Source organism: Pleurodeles waltl, chromosome 4_1 (assembly GCF_031143425.1).
Source record: "Pleurodeles waltl isolate 20211129_DDA chromosome 4_1, aPleWal1.hap1.20221129, whole genome shotgun sequence".
NCBI classification, from domain to species: Eukaryota; Metazoa; Chordata; class Amphibia; order Caudata; family Salamandridae; genus Pleurodeles; species Pleurodeles waltl.
Window position 1 is genome coordinate 368,527,640 of NC_090442.1, and position 25,526 is coordinate 368,553,165.

A 25,526-nucleotide genomic window follows, 5' to 3' on the forward strand; every position below is an offset into this window, starting at 1 on the left:
ATCTAGGGTACCCACTACAAACCAGGGCAGCCTCCTACAGGGGCCTTGAGCCAAAGGTATTTTGGAGACCCCTTTTTGGAACAGCTTTGAATTTATGATCCAGTTTCAGCTTTCATTACTTATTTGGCCAGGTCACTGACAGTGCACAGACATACTCGTCCAAATTCAAAATATTTCTACTTCTACTATTCAGGGATAGAGACATGTTTTCAATATTGTAACAACAGCAGCTCACTAATAATACTGCAAATGATCTCTGTGACACCTTCCCTTTTCTCATATATCATGTCATGTTTTGATCTAAAATAAAAATAAATTCTGGATGTTGCATGAAACATAACCACAACATTTCTCTGCAAAATGTCTGTAAAAGGCTCACACATCACCCACATTAAAAAATAAATGAAATAAATTAAAGGAAAACAGTATTTAATATATTCAGTTTAAGTATTATTCAAGGGCATCATGGCAAGACTCTCTGCAGAACAGAGCTGACTCTATCAGGGGGCCCTCTGAAAGGCTGGGACCCTGGGCCAGAGCCCACTTTGCTCATGCTTTAAAGCATGTAGGTTTCTTTTCTGATAAATGCAAACCAATGTATGTTGCTAGAAGATCCCTTTCACCTGTGGATCCCCCAGGGTCCCATCTTGTTCATAGGGTCATTTTAACCTCCTTAAGGAGTCCCTTGACCATGCCACAAATCAACAACATCGAAATTCCCAGGCAGGACGATGACCCACAGTCATCCTGTGCCCTAGCCATCCAACACCTCAAACACTGTCTTTACCTCATTAAGATATGGAGGTCGAACATATATCTGATGCTCAACCACACCAAGACAGAACTCCCACTATTTGTCAAAACCAACAAGCAACAACTAGTGGAAATCTGGCACAGTGACATGAGCATGGACGTATTTGAACCCCAACATTTGGTCAAGTCATTCAGATTTACTCTAGACACCGGCTTCTCCCTGAATAAACTGATCACTAAGAAAACCAAGATGGCCAGGTCCATCTATCCATACTGAAGGAAGTGAAACCATTCTTAAGAGAAAGTGACTTCAGAAATGCTATCCCAGTTTTTGTGCGTCTCACATCAAGATGGTTCTAATACCCTATTCAACACCCCCCAGATATCAGACTGCCCCCACCACCACCCTGCTGTGCATCCTGTATGATCTAGCATTCCTCATAGAGGCCTAAAAAAATATGGCCACATCACCTTCTACCCTGATGGAATTGGTTCCCCCTTGCCAGCTTGTACCATCCTCAAAGTCAGCTGGCCAACATGCGCACCAACTCCAATGACTCTCAGCACACATGTAGTCAGACACCATCAGACTGGAGATAATGTAGTTAAAAAAGAAAAAAACAATGCCGCAGGCCTGCTACATTTGTCCACTCAGTATCTAGAATGACATCCCTAGTGCCATCAGGACCACCTCAACCATGCTTCAGTTTTGGAGACAGCTGAAGACACACCTCTTTAAAGAACACTACATCATGCCAATAACAGTACACCTCTACTGCCACAAGCCAGCTTTTCCTCCACTACAGTCTTTTGACTGTATTCTTGCCTTTGCTCCTGTGCAGTGCTCCTCTATCTTTTGGCCAGGTTTGTGCTATATAAGCTTCATATATATATATATATACTAGGCCGGCGAGAAATTTGTATTACAGCAACATCATTCACTTAATTTTGGGAATTATGTGTTATGCTTGCAACATGAAATTGCACCTACAATTGATAAATTGGAATCAAATTATAACATTTTGAACATTTTATCACAAAATACATTGTTAATAGCAGCTATTATAAATAGAAATTATGTAAATTGTGGTAAATAAAATAAAATAAAAAACTATTTACCTATGACGTTTCTCATATAGTCTTATGAACACACTGTATTTCAGTTTACATTTAAAGAAAACTGATTTAATACCTATATAGTGCTCACTAAGTAGTAATCAGCAAAAAAAACTAAACTCATAGAGAAAGTTGGACCTTTCTGCCAAAAAATGAAACCAACCAGTGGGCATATTCTCGGGGTAATTAGCAAATCTGTCTCAAAACATCTGGGGCAGTGTCATCACGTTAAGAATAAATTATGCTTGTGGAATCATCAGATGTTTATTTGCAAATTACCCCCAAATCATCAAGAACAATTGGATCTGATGAAGTGATCAGATACTCAGTTTTTAAATCCTCCTAAAATTAGTGGGAATAGTCACACCTTGTGAAGTAGTCAGATACTCATTTTTAAATCATCCTGAAGTCATCAGGAATAATCACACCTTGTGAAGTAATCATATACTCATTCTTAAATCACCATGAAGTCAACAGGAATAGTCACACCTTGTGAAGTAATTGGATACTCGTTTATAAATCATCCTGAAGTCATCAGGTATAGTCACACCTTGTGAAGTCATCAGATACTCATTTTCAAGTCATCCACAAATCATCCAGCACAAGTTTCTAAACTTTGCTGATGACATCCAGAGCTTGATGATGTCTGATGATGTGAAAATGACTTCTACAGTAGTTAGATGATCATCTGATGACTCTGGGATGGCTTCTAAAGTAATCCTGTTTGACATGGGTTACTGTGCTTCTCGGGCACCCTTCAACATTCAAATTGTACCTGCCTCATGTGAAATTTAGAATACCTATTGTATTTCACAGGGAACATCAAAGGAAGAGCTAACTCCAAGAAACACATTTTTTCTCAGAGTTTATCGAGTGAGAGAGCAGACAGTTCTGGCTGGAATATTAAACTTCAATAGATTATCGCTAATTTAACTAATGCATTATACATCATCAGGAATATTACTTCATATCCTTGTAAAATACAAAAGGAAAGTCTCTCAGTCCCAAAACTCGGATGGCAAGAAAATACAGCAAAGTCACAACCACATCTTATGCTCACGTAGAATTCATACACACAGGAAGTGAAACACAGGTTCAGGTAATATGACTCCACTTTTTAGAAGAGCAAACTGCAGTAGAATCCAAAGTATTAATGTCTTTAGGCTCATAGTTGAAGATTAAAAGTTCAAAACAATTAGTGCTTCAAGTGCGTTACCAAAAGAAGAACACGTTTTTGGAATGAGGATCTCCGCGGAACTCAGCTGAGGCGCTGGTAGAATCCTGGAAGGAAACACGAAAGCAGGAAGGTAGAAGTTGTTCGAAGAGGCCAACAGAAGAGACGCAAGCTGCACATATCTTCAGAAACAAGTACAGACAACGAACGGTCATCCGAGGTGCAGCGCGCAGCCTTATAGGCTTATAGGCTACATGCTCTACTTTCTTAAAGGGCTCACACCTCAGAGGCATCAAGGAGACCAAGCGCCTGAGAGTACACCCCTCCCAATGTAATCCCCACAGGTTCGGGTTTATCAGGGTACGGTTGATGAAAAAGATGCACCAAACTAGGAGCGTGTACCTGAGATGCAGGCTCCCATATGTGATCCTGAGGTCCATAGCCCTTCCACTGGATCAGGTAATATAGCCTGTGGAATACACGTTTGGAGTCTATGATAGTTTTGACTTTAAACTCCAGTTGATTATTCACCATTATTATTGAAGGTTTGTCAAGGAGCTGTGTGCCAGATGCCACTGGTTTTAATAATGAGATATGAAACACAGGATGAATTTGCAGGGAAGGGGGCACGTTCAATTTCATAGCCATGTCATTGATTCTCAGAATGATTGGATAAATCTGGGTTGGAATTTTCGTGGACCTTTCAGATGAAGATGTTGAGTTGATCACATACCTGAACCCCTATTTGATAATCGAGGCTTGCCTTCCGATGAGTATCCGCATTACATTTGTATGTCGATTTTGCTTGATACAGGTTAACTTGTGCCATACATTGAACCTCTTTGATCTGAGCTATGTAATCTTGCACTGCTGGGACCACAGCTGACGAAGAAGATTTTTGTACCAAGAAATGAGGATCCAGTCTGTAATTACATTGGACTAGAGTAAATTTGGTACAGGTGTGTTGTGCATTATTGTATGCAAATTCTGCAGCACAAAGACATTTGTCCCAATCACTAGTATCTGATAACACTTGGCACCTGATGTATTGTTCCAAACACTGGTTAACTTTCTCTGTTTGACCGTCAGTTTGGAGATGGTAACCAGTGGATAGGTGTGTTTCTATCTGCACTGCGCCACACAAGGCCTTCCAAAACTTAGAGATAAACTGGGGGTCACGATCTGATATCATAATAGATGGGAAGGTACCTGCTAAAGACTTTGAGGTGGGTATACCAGGTAAAGGAGTAAAATTAGCCATTTTGGAAAATAAATCATCAGTGACCATAAGAGTAGTATAACTTTGCCCAGTCTTAGGTACTTCAGTTATAAAATCCATGGGTACAGTATGCTATGGATTAGGTGAAGTGGGGAGTGGATGTAACAAACCAGCAATTACACTTTTACTTTGAGCACATACAGCACAACTTTGTACAATTTGTTTAGAATCAGAGACCAGCGTTGGCACCCAAAAGTAACGCTGAACCAAATTAATAGTTTTCTTTTCTCCTGGATGCCTCACAAGCAAAGAAGTATGACACCACTGAAAAGCTTGTTGCTGAAAAAGCAGAAGTTGAAACAAACAATCCGTCCTGTACATAATATGTATCATTAACTACTTGGCTTTCTTGTGTTTGTAATATTTCTTGACCTTCGCTAGTTTGTTGTGCTGCAGCTACCTGAGTGATGAAGTGTTGGAAAATGGGTTATTGATAGGGCAGGTAGGTACCTACACCTAGCAACAAGCCACAAACCTCCACAAAAGTACAGTTAGGTCTCAGTAAATTAGTCCCAGCTCTACCCTTGGTAGCTTGGCATCGAGCGTCAAGGCTTAACTTAGGAGACAAAGTGTAAAGCATTCAAATATCACAAAACAGTAATTAAATAAAACACAGGAAACAGTTTAAAAATCCAAAACCAATTTATAAAAATAGCTTATATTTTTATCTTTAAAATGACACAAAAACGATTAAAATCGGTTCAGGGGAACCGGAGATATGAATTTTTAAAGTATTATTATTTTCTAGCGCATAGAAACAAAAAGCGCCAATCGGGTCATCTGGTTGCACCAGGACCGGGACAAAGTCAAACTTTCAGGCCGACCGCGATGGAGCCCTGCTCGGCCACAGGTCGCGGGAGGCCTCGGTTAAAAAGTTACCTTCTGACTTAGTCTTTATTTTGAAGTTTTTCTTCACCGGGACGAACCTGCCAGTTGGATCCGACCTCCTGGAGCCCTTGTCCGGATACGCGAAGTCGGTTTCCTCGGTGGTGATTTCTACCTTCGGACTTAGTCGTTTTTTCGAGATGAAAATCCTTCGACCGGGGTAAACCTGGATCTTGATCCGACGTCCGTGGAGCCCTTCTCGGATACGATGGCTGGAAGGTCACGGTCAACTTTTTACGTTCGGACTTAGTCTCTTTTTCGGATGTTTTTCTTGACCGGGACGAACCACGAAGTCAGGCCGGGTCGCGGTTGAGGCAAGCCGGCTAGAATTTCCGCGTCGAGTCGGTCACTTTATGGAGCTTTTTTCTAAAATTTCTCCAATCTTTTCCAAACTTCTGGGGCTTCACCCAGATGTTCTTTTAAGGTTCTTTTGGGGTCCACAGCTCACCCCAAGGGTCCAGAAGTTCTGTGATGGTCCTTGGGAAGTGCGGACTTCAACTCCCAGAGTGCACCTGGCGCAAACTCCTTTTTGGCCACTGGGCAGTGGTCAGCTGGTCACTTTTTCAGGAGTTGGTGCAGGGGACTCTGGTTAGCAATTTTTCACCTGTAGCAAACAGGGAGTCCCTCCTTGAACCAGTGGAAGCCAGGCAAAGTCCTTCTTGTGGTGAAGCCCAAGTGTGCAGCTGGTGCAGTCTTTCTGAGTGCAGGGTCCAGGTGCAGGCCAGGGGTCCAGCAGGGCAGTCCTTCTTCTCCTTGTAGTTCTTTCTTCTTGAAATTTGGTGGGGATCTGAGGCGTGGGTGCAGGTCTGCCAGTTTTATCCTTGCTCCTGGGTGAAAAGCAGGGGGGCCCTGGTCCTCCAATCAGGGACAGGGTCGTCCCCCTGTGATGACCACTTCCTGGGAAGTGTGGCAAAAATCCATCCCAGAAGGCAATAGTCTCTAAAAATCCAAAATGGATGAATCTGATTTTTGGAGGAGAGATCTGGCTGAGCCCACCCACTGGTGTGGCTAAAAATCATAAACACACCCCTCTCCTGCCCTCTCCTAATCTAATCAAGGGGGCACCTAGCTGTCTGGGGTTGCAGGATGTGGGGGTGTTGCTGGGTGCTCCAGATGTCCTTCTCTGCCTTTGAAGACCAGTTTGGCAGCCCTCCCCCTTCCTGCTTCCCCATCTGCTGAGGGGAGATTCTCTCCCCCAAGCACATTCCTTTGTGTAAAGTCAGGCCACTTCACACCTCATTAAAGTAGCCTGGCACAAGCTGCTGCAGGCTGGCCAATCAGAGCACAGCAGCAAAAACAATGCAGAGCTGAAATTGGCAACTTTTTAGGTAAAGTCTAAACTTTTTACCTGCACTAGTTATATTAAATCCAACAACTGGAAGTTGTGGGATTTATTATAACAATCAATTTGATACCAAATTCTTGGTATGTAACATTTAAGGAGACTTTAAAATTTAAAATAAAGTCTGCCCATTCTAGCCTATGAAGGCCATTTACTTCAATGAGGGAAAAACGAATTTGGCTGTTTTTACCTCACCAGGGCTTATAAATCTATTTTTATAAAGTCCCTGCTTATAGTTACATGGCACCCAGCCCTAGGGGCACATAGGGCACACCTTAGGGGTGACTTATATGTAAAAATAAGGTAGTTTAAGACTTTGGAAGTACCTTTAATTCCAAAGTCGAATTTGCATATAACTTTAATTTAAAAGCAGCCAGCAAGGCAGGCTTGCTTTTAAAATGACACTGGGCACCTCAGCAATGCACCTAGGTGTGCACCACCTATGCTGTGGTCCCTAAACCTACATGCCCTACCATATACTAGGGACTTATAGGTAGGTTAACTTAGCCAATTATAATTAGCCTAATTTGCATATCCATTTTACACAGAGCACAGGCCCTGGGACTGGTTAGCAGTACCCAGGGCACCATCAGAGTCAGGAAAACACCAGCATAAAGTGGAAAATGGGGGCAAAAAGTTAGGGGGCCTCTGCAATCAGCCCCAGTTTCTCACATGAAGGCATTGTCTTAGGATATGACACCCAGGATATGATCAGAAGGAATGACTGGGTGACTCTCAGTACCATGTTCAATTGCATCATGCCCCAAATGTGGTAATGCATCTGCTTTGCGATTTTGCCTCCCTGCTTGAAACTGAATGACAAAATCATAAGCAGAGAAGAGGTGAGTCCATCTTAATTGTCTCCCTGACAAGGCTTTGGCAGTTTTTAGGAATTTGAGGTTTATTTGGTCTGTGAGGACAATGACTGTATGCAAAGCATACATTGTTATACCTGGCAGCTCTTGGCATGGTTTCCCTGTATTTTTCGCTTCTGATCACCTGTTTTTGGACCCTGTGCTGAAATTCATTTGAGCTGGTTTTGATATTCTGGAAACTTTACCACTTCTAACTACTGCTAAAGTGCAAGTGCTCTCGGGCTTAATTGTATTGGTGATTGGTTTATTCATGATTGCCATATTTGATTTACTGGTCAGTCTCTAGTAAAGTGCACCAGAGGTGCCCAGGGCCTGCAAATGCTCCTAGTGGGCCTGCAGCACTGATTGAGCCACCAACATGAGTAGCCCTGTAAACATGTCTCAGACCTGCCACTGCGGTGTCTGTGTGCAGTCTTGAACTGACAATTCGACCTGGCAAGTGTACAAACTTGCCAGACCCAAACCATCCTTTTTACTACATGTAAGTCACCCCTAAGGTAGGCCCTAGGAAGCCCCATGGGCAGGGAGCAGTGTATTTAAAAGGTAGGGCATGTCATGGTGTGTTTTACATGTCCTGAGAGTGAAATACTGCTAAATTAAGTTTTAACTACTGCAAGACCTATCTCTCTCACAGGTTAACATGGGGACTGCCTTTAAGTATAGCCTCCCACTGGGAGCAGATAGAGATCCAGAGTGTGGGATCTCTTAATTCACCATCTAAAAATATATCTTTTGGTAGAGTTGGCTTTTAGATTGCCTGTTGGAAAATGACACTTTTAGAAAGTGGGCATTTTCCTGCTTAACCATTCTTTGCAGCTGCCTGCCTGTGGAATCTATGTCTGGGTCAGACTGACGGTTGGGCTGTTTGTGAATTCCCTCTAGACAGCGACAAAAAGGGAGCTGCGGAGTGTCCTGCATATCCTGATGAGTCTCATGAGCTACAGTGGGGGGGGGGGGGAGCAGACACTTACACCGGAAAGGACTGTGCCTGTACTTGCACAATGCAGGCTCCAACCCCCTGGAGTGTGTCTGGGGCCAGGCCTGGACAAGGCAGGATCTTGTGAACAATAGAGGCTTTCCTTTAAAGTTTGCCTACTTCAAAGGCAGAAAGGAGTATAAGTAGTGGGCCCAAAACCCCAGATGTTCAGGTTACTTCTGGATTAAGAGGAACCTCTGCCAAGGGGAAGAGCTTGATGCTTGAGGAGGACCTGCCACTGTGCTTGTTGCTTTGCTGTGCTGCAGCTGCTGCTTCTGCCTGAAGAGGGAAATAACTAGAATTTCCTTTCTGAAATCCTGCTTGTGAAGTTTCTCCAAGGGCATGTGCTAAGCATGCCGCCTGTTCTGACGTCTCAGGTACATCATAGACTTCATCTGCTACTGCCTGGGCTCTTCTGTTGAGAGCCCTGACTTGCTAAGTGGTGCAAAATCAAGTCCCTGGGCCCTTAAAATTGGAAGCTGAGGAAAATTGATGTACAGCTGTCTGCATGTCAGAAAACTCGGCGCAAGGCCCATCCCACAGCTGAAAATTCGATGCTGCCCCTGCCTCGCAGCTGGAGAAATGACCCAGTGCCTATTCTCACCACGTACTCCTCGCAAAGTGCATCAGAATGTTCCACCCACGGATCCTGAGCATCAGTCTTCAACATCCCCACACGGACCGGAGGCTGCATACTCGAAACTGACACACGGCCTCCCTTGCGAGTTAATAATTGATGTACATCCTCCAGTGAGAGTAAAGAAGCGACGCACAGCCCCACTTGCGAGTAAGGAATCAATGCATTGCTTGCTTTTCTGACGCACTGTCGCCCTTGCAGCTTTATTTTTGATGCATACCAGATACTTTGTGCTAAAACAACGCATCAATTGATTTCTATGGATTAAGACTCTTTGTTAATTTAAAAAAATCATATCTTTGCTTGTAAGTGTCCATGAAATGATCCTCTTTCTTGGCATGGTTATACCCTTTTCCTGCCAGATGTCAGTGTGCTTGACTGTGTTCACTGCGAAACTGCTAACCTGGACCCCAGTGATTATGCTCTCTCCCAAAACTCTGTATTTCACCCACAATTGGCACACTGGTGCCCCTTATAAGTCCCTAGTATATGGTAACTAGACATTGGGGTTCCAGGGGATCCCTATGGGCTGCAGTATACATTTTGCCACCCATAGGGAGCCCATGCAAAGGCTTCTGCAGGACTGTCTATGCAGCCTGCGTTAAAAGGTGCAAGCACCCTTTTCACTGCCATGTTTCACTACACCAGGTCACTTATAAGTCACCCTATGGCAGGCCTTCAAGCTCAGAGGGCAAGGTGCAAAGTACCTGTGTGTGAGGGCACCCCTGCACTAGCCGAGGTGCCCTCATGAACTCCAGGCCCATTATCTTAGACTTTGTGAGTGCAGGACGGCATTTTATGTGTGTACTGGACATAGGTTACTACCTATGTCTAGCTACATAATAGTAACTCCGAACATAGGCATGTTTGGTATCAAACATGTTGGAATCATACCCCAAGGCTTTTGCAGGTTGTTTGATTCCATGCACTCTGGGGGCTCCTTAGAAGACCCACCAGTACTGCCATTACAGCCTTCTGAGGGTTTCCATGCAGCCCAAGCTGCTGCCACCTCCCAGACAGGTTTCTGCCCTGCTGTTGCTTGAAAAGCTCAAGCTCAGAAAGGTAGAACAAAGGATTTCCTTTGGGAGAGGGGTGTTGCACCCTTTGAAAATAGGTGTTACTGGATTGGGAGGGGTATCCTCCCCATCCCACTGGAAATGCTTTGAAGGGCACATTTGGTGCCCTCCTTCCATAAACCAGTCTTCACCGGTTCAGGGACCCTCAGTCCCTGCTCTGGCTCAAAACTGGACAAAGGAAAGGAGAGTGACCAATGCCCTGTCCATCACAACCCCAGGGGTGGTGCACAAAGCTCTTCCAGAGGGTCTGTGGTTTTACCATCCTGGATTCAAGGTTGGCAGGGAACTCTGGGAGCATCTGAGTGGCAAGTGCCAGCAGGTGATGTCAGAACCCCCTCCTGATAGGTGGTCACTGAGCAAGGTGACCAATCCCCCTTTCAGGGCTATTTAGGGTCTCTCCTTTGAATGGTTCCTCAGATTTGAATTGCAAGAATCTAGCAGGAATCCTCTGCATCCTCTACTTCAATGTCCGACCAAAGAAACTGCACCTGGACTCTTCAGGACCCTACAAGCTGCAACAAAGAAGCAAGACACCTCCTGCAACATTGTATCTCGGGCTCCTTCCAGCAACTGCAACATTACCCCAATTGTGCATCCTCTGAGGACAGCCCGTCTTCAGCCTGCATCAGTAGGAAGAAGGCATCTCTCTTGGTGAAGGAGTCACTCCTCTACTTCAGCAGGCACCAACTGCGCCGATAACTGGCTGCGTGGATCCCCTTTCTTGCTGAGCTGCATGGATCCTCTATCAAGGGTGGTGGACTGAAGTGGTTCCGATGGTCCTCGCTTCTAGCTGTCCAACTTTGGTGGAGGTAAGACCTCGTCTCCCCATGCAAGACAGTGCCCCCATGCACTGTGTCTTTTCCAGCTGCCAAGGCTTGTTGGCATCCTTCCTCCAAGATCTTCATGTATCTTGAAGCTCCGGCCCCCAGCACTCTATCCTGCGATGCACAGCTTCCTGAATCATTCTCCAGCGGCATGGGAGCGTTTGTCATAGTGCTGTGTGGGCCTCTTCTGCAACCTTCTTGTCCCCGTCCTGTGGGACTCCTATGTGTGCTGCCTTGTCTTCTGTGGGCTCTCTGAGTTGCTGAGGGCCCCCTCTGATTCCCTTTCCTGGGTAGCGTTCACCTGGTCCCTCTTGGTCCCTGGTAGCGCCATTTTCCGCTAACTGCAAGCTTTGCGTGTGCCAAGGCTTGTTAGCGGAGTCCGATGACGCAAACCCAACTGCAATCTTCCATTCAGCACCGGACATCACTTGCACCCTCCAGGAACCCAACTTTGTCTTCTTGAGTGCAGTGCTGACTTTTCTTCTTCACCGGTGATTCACCTTTTGCACTTTCACCTGGGTTAGCAGGGGCTCCTGCTTTTCCTGGACTCTTTTGTGCTTCTTGGACTTGGTCCCCTTCTTCCATAGGTCTTCTTGTCTAGGAATCCACTGTTGGTGTCTTGCAGTCTCTTCTGGGTTTTGCATAGTTCTTCTTTTCTTCTCTGTGTGTGTTCTGGGAAACTTACTATGATTTACTCCTGTTTTCCTGGTTGCTGGGGTGGGTTGTGGTACTTACCTTTGGGTGTTCCTTGTACTCCCAGCTCCCCTCTACACCCTACACTTGCCTAGGTGGGGAACCAACTTTTACATTCCACTTTCTTAGTATACAGTTTGTGCTCCCCACAGGCCCATTTCTAACTATTGTGATTTTCACTAATTGCACTGTTTTCTAACTGTTATTATGCCTATTCCTGCATACTAGTTTATATAATTTATGTATTACTTACCTATGGTATTTTTGGTATTTGTGTCTCCAAAATAAAGTACCTTTATTTTTGTATCACTGAGTGTTTCTTTCATTTGTGTTAGTACTAAGTGTGACTTCAGTGGTATTGCTTGAGCTTTGCATGTCTCCTAGATAAGCCTTGGCTACTCATCCACAGCTACCTCTAGAGAACCTGGCTCCTAGACACTGATTATACTACACTAATAAGGGATAACTGGACCTGGCCACCAACATTGGTGGTTCAGCGGTGGGATAAGTACTTGCAATTGCCTTATCACTCTGTGACCTGCTGCTTTCCACAGGAAAGACCACTCCATACATAGAGGTATATACATAATACCTAGTGCAGGAATCTAGTCTCTAAGCTTTAGGCAAGCTAGGATATAGGCATAGCTCTGACGTCATGGTGGTTCCTTATGAGAACCTGACCTTCAAGGAATTGAAGGGACAGTGTGCAGAGAGGATGTTGGACATGGGAAAACATCCAAACAAGAGTCTGCTCTTAGGCTTCCTCCTCCAGGATGACCCGGAACAAGCTGGTGACCAGAAATAGAAGGAGAGAGAAGATCCTGTCCCCACTGAGGCAGAGAATGACATTCTAGACTCAGGGGAGGGTTCCTCAAAGGATTGTGCAGTTCCTAGCAGACCAACTAGTGTAGCTGGTAGTGGGAGGGGAAGTCACACAGGTGGGGCTCCCTTTACACCCAGAGGACAGGTAGCTAGGGTCACTAACACAAGGGAAAGATCCACTTCTGCCCACTCTCATGTCACTTCAGTGTCTGAGGGGTCACACTGCACAACTCCAGGGGATACCTCTATAGATAGAGAGCTCAGAAAACTGAGACTGGAGGTGGCCAGGCTGAGGCTGCAGCAGCAACAGCTAGCCCTAGAAAGGGGGTCCTTGTCAATGGAGAGAGAGAGGCAGGGGTTGGAGTTAGCACCCCATGGTGGCAGCAGCAACTCTGATTCAGGGATTACAGAGTGAGGGAGGACTCCTTGGATTCCAGAAACCTTCACAAAATTGTTCCCCGATACAAGGTGGGGGATGACATTTAAAAGTGTTTTGGTGCACTTGAGAGGGCTTGTAAAGTTCAGAAGGTCCCTGAAAGGCAGTGGGCTGCTATTCTCTGGTTGTCCTACTCTGACAAGGGGAGGAATAAACTTCTCACTGCCAGAGAGGAAGATGCAGACAACTACAACATACTGAACAAAGCACTCATAGATGGTTTTGGTCTCACCACTGAGCAATATAGAATCAAGTTCAGGGAGACCAGAAAAGAGGCCTCACAGGATTGGGTTGGCCTTGTGGACTGTTCTGTTAAAGCTTTAGAAGGCTGGTTACATGGCAGCAAAGTGACTATGAGGGCTTGTACAATCTGTTACTGAGAGAGCATATTTTGAATAACTGTGTGTCGGGCCTGTTGCACTAGTACTTGGTAGATTGAGATTTTACCTCTCCCCAAGAATTGGGAAAGAAGGCAGCCAAATGGGTCAGAACAAGGGTGAGCAGAAAAGCTCATACAGTGGGTGACAAGGACAAGAAGAAGGATGGCAAGCTTAATCGCAAAGGTGAAGACAAAGATAAAAACAAGGAGTCTTCATCAGGCCCACAAAAATTCTCTAGGGGTTAGTCAATATCCTCTTCTAACCATCGGAATAAGAAGCATTGGTATTATATGTGTAAGAACAAAGGCCATTGGGCAAGTGACAGTACTTGTCTAAAGAAAAACACCAAAGCTCCCACCGCCACAACCCCCACTTCTTCAACTAGTGACTCTAGCAAAAGCAGTGGTGGCGGGAAAAATAACACTACCAATAGCCAATCCAAGGGCATAGCAGGGCTCACTCTGGGAAGTGTAGTGGGGGTTGGTATAGTTAGGGAAACCACTGACGCTGTTTTAGTCTCTGATGGTAGCATTGATCTGGCCACCCTTGTTGCTTGTCCCCTTAATATGGATAAGTATAAGCAACAACCCCTAATAAATGGTGTTCAGGTTGAGGCCTACAGGGACACAGATGCCAGTGTCACAATGGTGATTGAAAAACTGGTGGCCCCTGGGCAACACCTACTTGGTCATCAGTACAAAGGGACAGGCGCCGATAACAATACTGTTAGCTACCCCATGGCTATTTTTGATCTGAACTGGGGGGAGGGGTTTACTGGTCCAAAGAAAGTTGTGGTATCCACACACATACCTGTACAATGTCTACTGGGAAATGACTTGGAGACTTCAGCTTGAGCTAATGTAGAGTTGGAGGCCTATGTAGCCATGCAGGGCATTCCTGGGCATAACTTTGCCTTGACAAGGGCTCAGGCCAAGAAGCAAAGAGGACAGGAAAACTTGGATTCTGGAACAATGGACAAAGAGCTTCCCAAAAGCAGGGGTAGAAAGGATAAAACGTAATCCACTATCCCTCCCTCCACTGAAGATTCCCCCTTTGTGGAGGAGGAGTCAACTCACTGGACAGAACCTACACCTGAGGAGCTGCACGCTGACGCAGCTGAGCTTTTAGGTGCAGGGGGGGCGTGCAAAGGTGGGGACAAAGATAAAGAGTCTTCATCAGGCCCATAAAACTCTTCTGGGGTGGGTCTAAATCCTCTTCACATCATAATCAGACCAAAAAGCCTTGGTGCTATACTTGTAAAAACAAAGGCCATACGGTAGGAGACAGCTCTTGTCCTAAGAAAAGCATCAAACCTTCCACCACCACTATCCCCACTGCTACAACTAGTGCCACTAGCAATAGCAGGGGTGTGGGAAGACTAATACTAGCAATAGTCAATCCAAGGGTGTAGCAGGACTAACTTTGGGAAGTATAGTGGGGGCTGGTTTAGTTAGGGAAACAAGAGAGGCTGTTTTAGTCTCTGATGGTGGCATTGACCTTGCCACCTGTTAGAAATGGTGTCTCTAGTTGGTAGTCGGTTTGCACCCTATCCAATTAGGGACCCTCACTCTAGTCAGGATAAGGGAGATACCCGCTCAGATAACCCCTGCTCACCCCTTGGTAGCTTGGCACGAGCAGTGAGGCTTATCTCAGCAATGTGCAAAGGATTTGCACATAACACACAGTAATAACTAAAAACACTACAAAAGGACACCACACCAGTTTTAGAAAAATAGCTAATATTTATTTATATAAAACATGACCATGTACGATAAAAATCCACCATACAGTAATAAATATATGAATTCTGCAAGATTTACTCAAAAATACAGTTCCTTGAAATCAATAGCTCCACCCGGGGCTATCACGGCGTCGTGATCAACTAAACCAACAGTTCAGGCCAGCCACAGCATCGCAGGGCAGCTACAGTGTCAGGAAGACCCACAAACAGTACCTTTGGAATAGCAGGGCATCGTGATCCTCGCGGTGAGCTCCGGTGAACGACATTGCTGGCGTCGCGGTGTTGGTTCCAGAGTTGGTGTAGGAGTCGCTGGGCCCTTGAAGTCACATGCCTTGAGGATTGAACTGCGGGCTGATGAAGTTGGGAGTGCTGGCGTGGATGGCGTCGGGCTGCGTTGCGAAGCAGGACGATGCGACGTGCGGTGCCCACAGGTCATGGTGCAGGCAGCGGCTTGGTGTCAGCAAGAGCGTCGTCATCTGGGATGCCCAGGCTGTGGTGTGAGCAGGCGATGACGGAGTGCGGGACCCACAGGTCGCGGTGCGAGCAGCGGATCGGTAAAGTCGTCTGATAACGGCATCAATGAGATGAGGGGCGTGGTGCGAAGCTGGGCAATGCAGCGTCAGCAGGTCATGGTGCAGGCCAGCAGCTTCATTAGCGGTGTTGCAGTGGTTTCTCCTCTTGAACACCACAAAACACACAGGGCCAGATGTAGCAAGCCTTTTGCGCCTCGCAAACTGCGAAAAAACGCAGTTTGCGAGGCGCAAAAGGCCAAACACGATGCACAACCGCAAATTGCGAGTCGGTACCGACTCGCAATATGAGGCTGCGACTCGCAAATAGGAAGGGGTGTTCCCTTCCTATTTGCGACCGCATCGCCATGCAGAGTTGCTTTGGAACCGCGAATGCGGTCGCAAACCAACTCGCAGTTACCATCCACATGAAGTGGATGGTAACTCATTCACAAAAGGGAAGGGGTCCGCATGGGACCCCTTCCCCTTTGTGAATTCCAATAAAAATATTTTTTCAGAGCAGGCAGTGATCCTATGAACCACTGCCTACTCTGAAAAAAACGAAACCAAATGGTTTCGGTATTTTTCTTTTCGCAGCTCGTTTTCCTTTAAGGAAAATGGGCTGCAAAAAGAAAAACAAAACTGCTTTATTCAAAAAGCAGTCACGGACATGGTGATCTGCTGTCTCCAGCAGGCCACCATGCCTGTGAGTGCCTAGACTCGCTATGGGGTCGCAAGCTGCGACCCACCTCATTAATATTCATGAGGTGGGTCTTTGCGACCCCATAGCGAGTCGCAGAAGGTGTCTGAGACACCTTTCTGCATTTCGTATTGCGAGTTGCAATTTGCGAGTCAATATGACTCGCAAGTCGCAATTTGATACCTACCTACATCTGGCCCACAGTTCCCAGTGCTGCAGGTCGAGGAAACTGAAATCTTTGGTGTCCCTGAGACTTCCAACAAGAGGGAAGCTCTACTCCAAGTCCTTGGAGAACTTTCTCAAGTAGGACACACAGCAAAGTTCACCCTTTGTAATCTTTTCAGGCAGAAGCAGCAACTGCAGGCCAGTCTACTGCAGCAACACAGCAAAGGGACATTACTCCTCCTTCAGCTCTTCTGCTGGGTAGAGGTTCCTCTTTATTCCAGAAAGATTCTAAAAGTCTGGGCTTTTGGGTCTTCTTCTTTTACCCCTTTCTGCCTTTGAAGTTGGTAAACTTCAAAGCAAAGTCTCTGTGTTTGCAAGATCCTTCCTTATCCAGACTAGGACACAGACACACACCAGAGGGTTGGAGACTGCATTGTGTGAGGGTAGGCACAGTCCTTTCAGGTGTCAGCGACCACTCCGCCCTCCACTCTAGCTCAGATGGCCCATCAGCATATGCAGGCTACACCCCAGACCCATTTGTGTCACTGTCTAGAGGGAATTCACAACAGCCCAACTGTCAAACTAACCCAGGCGGGGAATCCACAAACAGGCAGAGTTACAGAATAGTTTAAGAAAACAAATGCCTACTTTCTAAAAGTGGCATTTTCAAACTCACAATCTAAAAACCAACTTCACTAAAGGATGTATTTTTCAATTGTGGGTTCAGAGACCCCAAGCCCCATATTTCTATCTACCCTTAAAGGGAATCTGCACTGTAAAGTAATTTAAAGACAGCCCCCATGTTCACTTATGAGGGAGATAGGCCTTCCAACAGTGAAACCCGAATTTGGCAGTATTTCATTGTTAGTACATGTACAACACACCCGTACATGTCCTACCTTTTAAATACACTGCACCCTGCCCATGGGGCTACCTGGAGCCTAATTTAGGGGTGCATTATCTGTACCAAAAGGGAAGGTTTTGTCCTGGCAAGTGGCTATACTTGCCAGGTCGAATTGGCAGTTCAGGTCTGAGCCACGTTTATAGGGCTAATTATGGAGGTGGCACAATCAGTGCTGCAGGCCCACTAGTAGCATTTGATTTACAGGCCCTTGGCACCTCTAGTGCACTTTATGATGGACTTACCAATAAATCAAATATGCCAATTATGGATAAACGAATCAACAGTACAATTTACCTAGGAAGCACTTGCACTTTAGCACTGATCAGCAGTGGTAAAGATCGCAGAGACAATAAACCGGCAAAAACAGAGTCCAATAAACTATAAAAACAGGAGGTCAGAAGGCAAAAAAGACAGGGGAGACAGCCCAAAAAGCTGCCAGGTCTAACACCACCCTTGTTGCTTGGCTTGCCCACTTAGTACAAGCAACAACCCCTAATAAATGGTGTTCAATTTGAGGCCTACAGGGACACAGATGCCAGTGTCACCATGGTGACTGAAAAACTGGTGTCCCCTGAGCAACAACTACTTGCTTACCAGTACCAAGTGACTGACACCCACAACAATACTGTGAGCCACCCAAGGGCAGATGTTGATCCCAGCTGGGGAGGGGATTTACTGGTCCTAAAAAGGTTGTAGTGTCCACAGACCTACCTGTTGAGTGTCTATTAGGGAACGACTTGGAGACTTCAGCTTGGGTTGAAGTAGAGTTGGAGGCCCATGTAGCCATGCTGGGCATTCCTGGGCATATCTTTGCTTTAACAAGGGCTCAGGCCAAAACGCAGAGAGAACAGGGACACTTGGATCCTGAAACTATGGACCAAGAGCTTCCCAAAAACAGGGGTAGGAAGGGTAAGAAATTATAACCTATCCCTCCTTCCACTGATGATTCCCCCTTTGAGGAGGAGGAATCAACTCCTTGGGCAGAACCTACACCTGAAGAACTGCATGTTGACACAGCTGAACTCTTAGGTGCAAGGGGACCTGCCAGGGAGGAGTTAAGTGCAGCTCAGCAAACTTGCCCCAGACTTGAGGGTTTAAGACAGCAAGCTGTCAAAGAAGAAGCAGGGGATGTCAATGGCACACACAGGGTGACTGGGACAACAGCCTTCTGTATTCAGAACCTAGGGAACCCAAACATGGTGCCACCAGAAGATTGGTAATCCCTTTGCAATACAGAGAGTTTTTATTGACTTTAGCCCATGACATTCCCCTTGCTGGGCATCTGGGGCAATGTAAAACATGGGACAGACTGGTCCCTCACTTTCTCTGGCCTCACATGTCAGAAGATACAAAGGAGTTTTGTTGCTCCTGTGTCACCTGTCAAGCCAGTGGCAAGACAGGTGGCACCCCAAAGGCCCCCTTAATCCACTGCCAGTGGTTGGGCTACCCTTTGAAAGGGTACGGGTTGATATTGTTGGCTCCATTGATCCTCCCACAGCTTCTGGAAATAGATTTATTATGATGGTGATGGACCATGCCACCAGGTATCCAGAAGCCATACCTCTTAGGACCACTACAGCTGATGCAGTGGCCAAGGCCCTACTAGGAATATCTTCCAGGGTGGGTTTCCCAAAAGAGGTTATATCAGACAAAGGTAGCAACGTCATGACTGCATACTTAAAAGCAATGTCGAAAGAGTGTGGTGTAACCTACAAATTCACCATACCTTACCATCCCCAAACAAATGGGTTGGTTGAGCGTTTTAACAAAGCACACAAAAGTATGATAATGGGACTCTCTGAAAAACTCAGGAGGAGATGGGATGTCCTGTTACCATGCCTCCTCTTTGCCTACAGGGAGGTATCCCAAAAAGGAGTGGGCTACAGCCCCTTTGAACTCCTCTTTGGTCACCTTGTTTGGGGTCCACTTGCACTTGTGATGGAGGGTTAGGAACAACCCCTGAAGCCCCCTAAACTAGATATAGTGGATTAGCAGACTTCCTTTCTCAGTCTCAAAAGGAAGAGTGCAGAAATCTCCTAGGACAGTTCTCAGAACTGTTTTCTCTTACACCTGGACAAACCACATGGTGTGAACACACCATAGATACAGGGAACAGTCTGCCTGTCAAGAGTAAAATCTACAGGCAACCTGATCATGTAAGGGATTGCATCAAAGCAGAGGTGCAAAAGATGCTTTACCTAGGAGTTATTGAGCACTCAGATAGCCCCCGGGCTAGACCAGTGGTGCTGGTACCAAAACCGCATTTCCAGAATGGGAAAAGGGAGATGAGGTTTTTTGTTGACTCTAGAGGACTCAATACAGTAAACAAAACAGATGCTCATCCAATCCCCAGGGCAGATGAGCTCATAGATACACAGGCATCTGCCAAGTATCTTAACACTTTTGATCTTACTGCAGGCTATTGGCAGATTAAGTTATCAGAAGATGCTAAACCAAAAACAGCATTTTCAACCATTGGAGGGCACTACCAATTCACAGTAATGACCTTTGGTGTGAAGAATGCACCTGCCACTTTTTGGGGGGTTGAGGAACACAGTCCTCCAAGGTCTGGAGGCCTTCAGTGCAGCATACCTAGATGATATAGCTGTCTTTAGCTCCACCTGGGATGACCACCTGGTCCACCTTTGGAAAGTTTAAGAGGCTCTGCAGAAAACAGGCCTTACTATCTAGGCTTCAAAGGGCCAGATAGGGCAGGGGAAGGTGGTTTATCTGTGACACCTTTTAGGTGGGGAACAGATTTTAGCCACCAAAGGGGAAGATCATAACTATTTTGGATTGGACTCCCCCTACCACACTAGCCCAGGCCAAGGCCTTCCTAGGTCTCACTGGGTATTACAGGAGGTTTATTAAAAACTATGGCTCCATTGTTGCTCTTCTTAATGACCTCACCTCCAAGAAAATAGCTAAGAAGCTATTATGGACAGCCAGCTGTAGGAAAGCTTTTGAGGAACTCAAGCAGGCCATGTGCTCTACACCTGTTCTAAAGAGCCCAAACTACTCCAAGAAGGTCATAGTTCAAACTGATGCTTCAGAGGTAGGGGTTAGGGCAGTTCTCTTACAACTGAATATAGAGGCCCAGGATCAACCAGTAGCTTTTATCAGCAGCCATAGAGAGGGAAGCCTTTGTTGTGGTCTGGGCCCTGAGGCAGTTTAGACCATACCCCTTTGGTATTCACTTCATTGTTCTGACAGACCACAAACCTTTTTTGTGGCTCAAGCAAATGAAAGGAGAAAACCCAAAATTGTTGAGGCGGTCCATTTCCCTACAGGGTATGGACTTTTTAGTGGAACACAGACCTGGGAGCAACCACTCCAAATCAGATGGACTCTCCAGATATTTCCACTTAGACAAGGAAGACTCATTGGCCAAGGTTAGCTTTCTTGTCCCTTGTTTGGGGGTGGGGGTTATGTAGGCAAGTACCCTTTTTCTTGGCATGGTTACCCCCTTTTTCTGCCTGATGTCAGTGTGCTTGACTGTGTTCACTGGGATCCTGCTAACCAGGACCCCAGTGATTATGCTCTTTCTCCTAAAACTCTGTATTTTAACTGACAATTGGCACACTGGTGTCCCTCATAAGTCCCTAGTATATAGTACCTAGGTACCCAGGGCATTGGGGTACCAGGGGATCCCTATGGGCTGCAGCATATATTTTGCCCCCCCCAGGGGGCCCATGCAAAGGCTTCTGCTGGACTGCTGTTGCGGCCTGCGAGAAAAGGTGTAAGTACCCTTTTTACTGCCACTTTTCACTACACCAGGTCACTTATATGTCACCCCTATGGCAGGCATTCTAGCTGTGTGTGAGGGCACCCCTGCACTAACAGAGGTCCCCCACGAACTCCAGGCCCATTTTCCCAGACTTCGTGAGTGCATGGATGCTATTTTACGCATGCACTGGTCACTACCTATGTCGAGTTACATAATGGTAACTCTGAACATAGGCATGTTTGCTATCAAACATGTTGGATCATACCCCAAGGCTTTTGCAAGCATTGCTTGTATGATTCCATGCACTCTGGAGGCTCCTTAGAGGACCCCCAGTATTGCCATTTCAGCGTTCTGAGGGTTTCCAGGCAGCCCAAGCTGCTGCCACCTCCCAGACAGGTTTCTGTCCTCCTGTTGCTTGAGAAGCTCAAGCACCAGGAAGGCAGAACAAAGGATTTCCTTTGTGAGAGAGGTGTTACCCCCTCTCTCTTTTGGAAATAGATGTTACTGGGTTGGGAGGGGTAGTCTCCCCAAGCCACTGGAAATGCTTTGAATGGCACATTTGGGGCCCTCCTTGCATACGCTAGTCTACACAAGATCAGAAACCCCCAGTCCCTGCTCTGGCACAAAACTGGACAAAGAAAAGGGGAGTAACCACTCCCCTGTCCATCACCACCCCGGGGTGCAGCTCAGAGCTCCTCCAGAGGGTCCCTGCATTTGCCATCTTGGATTCAAGGTTGGTAGGGAACCTTGGGAGCATCTGAGTTGTCAGTGCCAGCAGGTGACATCGGAGCCCCCTCCTGATAGATGGTCACCCAGCTAGGTGACCCATCCCCCTTTCAGGGCTATTTAGGATCTCTCCTTTGGGCTGTTCCTCAGACTCAGATTGCAAGACTCCAGCATGAATCCTCTGCATTCTCCACTTCCACTTCTGACTGAAGAAACTGCATCTGGACTCTTCAGGACCCTACAAGCAGCAACAAAGAAGCAACATTGTACCTCCGGCTCCTTCCAGCAAATGCAACATTTCCCCAGTCCTGCATCCTCTGAGGACAGTCCGTCTTCAGCCTGAATCAGAAGAAAGAAGGAATCTCCCTTTGGGTGAAGGAGTCACTCCCCTGCTTCTGCAGACACCAACTGTGATGACGACCTGCTGCATGGATCCCCCTCTCCTGCTGAGCTGCGTGGGTCCTGCATCAAGGGTGGTAGACTAAAGTGGGCCCGACGGTCCTCTCTTCTAGCTATCCAACTTTGGTGGAGGTAAGACCTTGCTTCCCCAAGCAAGACAGTACCCCTGTGCACCACGTCTTTTGCAGCTGCCAAGGCTTGTGGGCAACCTTCCGCCAAGATCTTCATGCATTTTGAAACTCCAGCCACCAGCGCTCTATCCTGCGAAGTGCAGCTTCCTGAGTCATTCTCCAGCAGCGTGGAAGACTTTGTCAGAGTGCTTCATGGGACTCTTCTGTAACTTTTTTGTCCCCGTCCTGTGGGACTCATGTTTTGTGCTGCCTGGTCGTCTATTGGCTCTCTGAGTTGCTGAGGGCCCCCTCTGACTGCCTCTCCTGGGTACAGTCCACCTGGTCCCCGGCAGCACCATTTTCTGTTAATAGCTAGCTTTGTGGGTGCCAAGGCTTGTTAGCGAACTCCGAAGACACAAACCTGACTGCAATCTTCCATCTGGTGTGGGACATCACTTGCACCCTCCAGGAACCCGACTTCCTCTTCTTGAGTGCAGTGCTGACTTTTCTTCTTCACCAGTTATCCACCCTTTACACCTTCATCCAGTTTAGCAGGGGCTCCTGCTCTTCCTGGACTCTTCTGTGCTTCTTGGAGTTGGTGCCTTTCTTCCACAGGTCTTCTTGTTCAGGAATCCACTGTTGGTGTCTTGCAGTTTCTAGTGGGTTTTGCATAGTTCTTCTTTTCTTCTCTGTGTGTGCTCTGGCAAACTTACTGTGATTACTGCTGTTTCCCTGGTTGCTGGGGTGGGTTGTAGTACTTACCTTTGGGTGTTCCTTTACTCCCAGCTCCCCTCTACACCCTACACTTGCCTAGTTGGAGGACCGACTTTTGTATTCCACTTTCTTAGTATATGGTTTGTGCTCCCCCTAGGCCCAATTCTAACTATTGTGATTTTCACTAATTGCACTGTTTTCTAACTGTTTTTATGTCTATTTCTGCATTCTAGTGTATATAATGTGTGTATTACTTAACTCCTAAGTGAGTATAGCCTCTATGGCATTGTTTGTATTTGTGTCACTGTAGGAAAGTACCATGTTGCCTGGCATGTTACCCCCATTTTTTCTTGTGTGTCAGTTTGTTTTTACCTTTCTCCCTGGGATCCTGCTAGCCAGGACCCCAGTGCTCATAGTTTGTGGCCTGAATGTGTTCCCTGTGTGGTGCCTAACTGTGTAACTGAGGCTCTGCTAACCAGAACCTCAGTGCTTATGCTCTCTCTGTCTTTAAAATTGTCACTGCAGACTAGTGACAGTTTTTACCAATTGTGACTGGCACACTGGAGCACCCTTATAATTCCATAGTATATGGTACCTAGGTATCCAGGGTATTGGGGTTCCAGGAGATCCCTATGGGGTGTGGCATTTCTTTTGCCACCCATAGGGAGCTCAGAAAAGTCTTACACAGGACTGCCCCTGCAGCCTGAGTGAAATAACGGCCACGTTATTTCACAGCCATTTTACACTTATAAGTCACCTATATGTCTAACCCTCACTTAGTGAAGGTTAGGTGCAAAGTTACTGAGTGTGAGGGCACCCTGGCACTAGCCAAGGGGCTCCCACATAGTTCAGGGCAATTTCCCCGGACTTGGTGAGTGCGGGGACACCATTACACGCTGTCAATACCTATTTGTAGCTTCACAATGGTAACTCCGAATATGGCCATGTAACATGACTAAGATCATGGAATTGTCCCCCATGCCAAATCTGGTATTGAGGTGCCAATCCCTTGCATCCTCAGGGCTCCAGCATGGACCCCAGGTACTGCCATACTAGCTCCCTGGAGTTTTCATTGCAGCTACCGCTGCTGCCAGCCCACAGACAGGCTTCTGCCCTCCTGGGGTCTGGGCAGCCCAGTCCCAGGAAGGCAGAACAAAGAATTTCCTCTGAGAGAGGGTGTTACATCCTCTCCCTTTGGAAATAGGTGTTAAGGGCTGTGAAGGAGTAGCCTCCCCAGCCTCTGGAAATGCTTTGAAGGACACAGATGGTGCCGTCCTTGCATAAGCCAGTCTACACCGGTTGGGGGATCCCCTCAGCCCCTGCTCTGGTGTGAAACTGGACAAAGGAAAGGGGAGTGACCACTCCCGTGCCCACCACCACCCCAGGGGTGGTGCCCAGAGCTCCTCCAGTGAGTCCCAGACCTCTGCCATCTTGAATGCAGAGGTGCGAGGGCACAATGGAGGCCTCTGAGTGGCCAGTGCCAGCAGGTAACGTCAGAGACCCCTCCTGATAGGTGCTTACCTGACTAGGTGGCCAATCCTCCTCTGAGGGCTATTTAGGGTGTCTCCGGTGGGCTTCTCATCAGATAATGAATGCAAGAGCTCACCAGAGTTCCTCTGCATCTCCCTCTTCGACTTCTGCCAAGGATCGACCACAAGCAAGAAGACTACCAGCGACATTGTAGCGCCTAACCTGCTGGCTTTCTTAACTGTTTCCTGGTGGTGCATGCTCTGGGGTCTGTCTGCCTTCACCCTGCATTGGAAGCCAAGAAGAAATCTCCTGTGGGTTGACAGAATCTTCCCCCTGCTACCACAGGCACCAAAATTCTGCTTCACTGGTCCTCTGGGTCCCCTCTCATCGTGATGAGCATGTGCTCTGGAACACAGGAGCTGGATCCAAGTGACCCTGACAGTCCAGTGGTCCATCTTTCCAAATTTGGTGGAGGTAAGTCCTTACCTCTCCACGCCAAACAGTAATCCTGTGTACTGCGTGAACTGCAGCTGCTAGGGCTTCTGTCCACTTTTGCATGGAATCCTTCATGCCCAGCACAGCCCAGGTCCCCAGCACTCTGTCCTGCATTTCTCAACTCACTGAGTTGACCATCGGCTACGTGGGACCTTCTTTTGTAGTGTTGAGATGACTGCCATGCTCAGTTTTCTTGAACCCATGTTCAAGTACTTCTGTGGGTGCTGCCTGCTTCTGCATGGGCTCTCTGTGTTGCTGAGTGCCCCCTCTGTCTCCTCCTCCAAGGTGCGACCTCCTGGTCTTTCCTGAGCCCGGGCAGCACACATTTCCTTCAACCGCTACATTTGCAGCTAGCAAGGCTTGTTTGTGGTCTTTCTGTGTGGAAACAACTCTGCATTCTTCAGCACGCTGTGGGAAATCTTCTGTGCAAAGGAGAAGTTCCTGGCATCTTCCGTTGTTGCAGAATCTTTAGCTTCTTCCACCCGGAGGCAGCCATTTTACACCTTCATCCGGGGTCTAGTGGGCTCCTGCCCCTCCTGGACACTTTCGCGACTCTTGGACTTGGTCCCCTTCCTTTGCAGGTCCTCAGGTCTAGGAA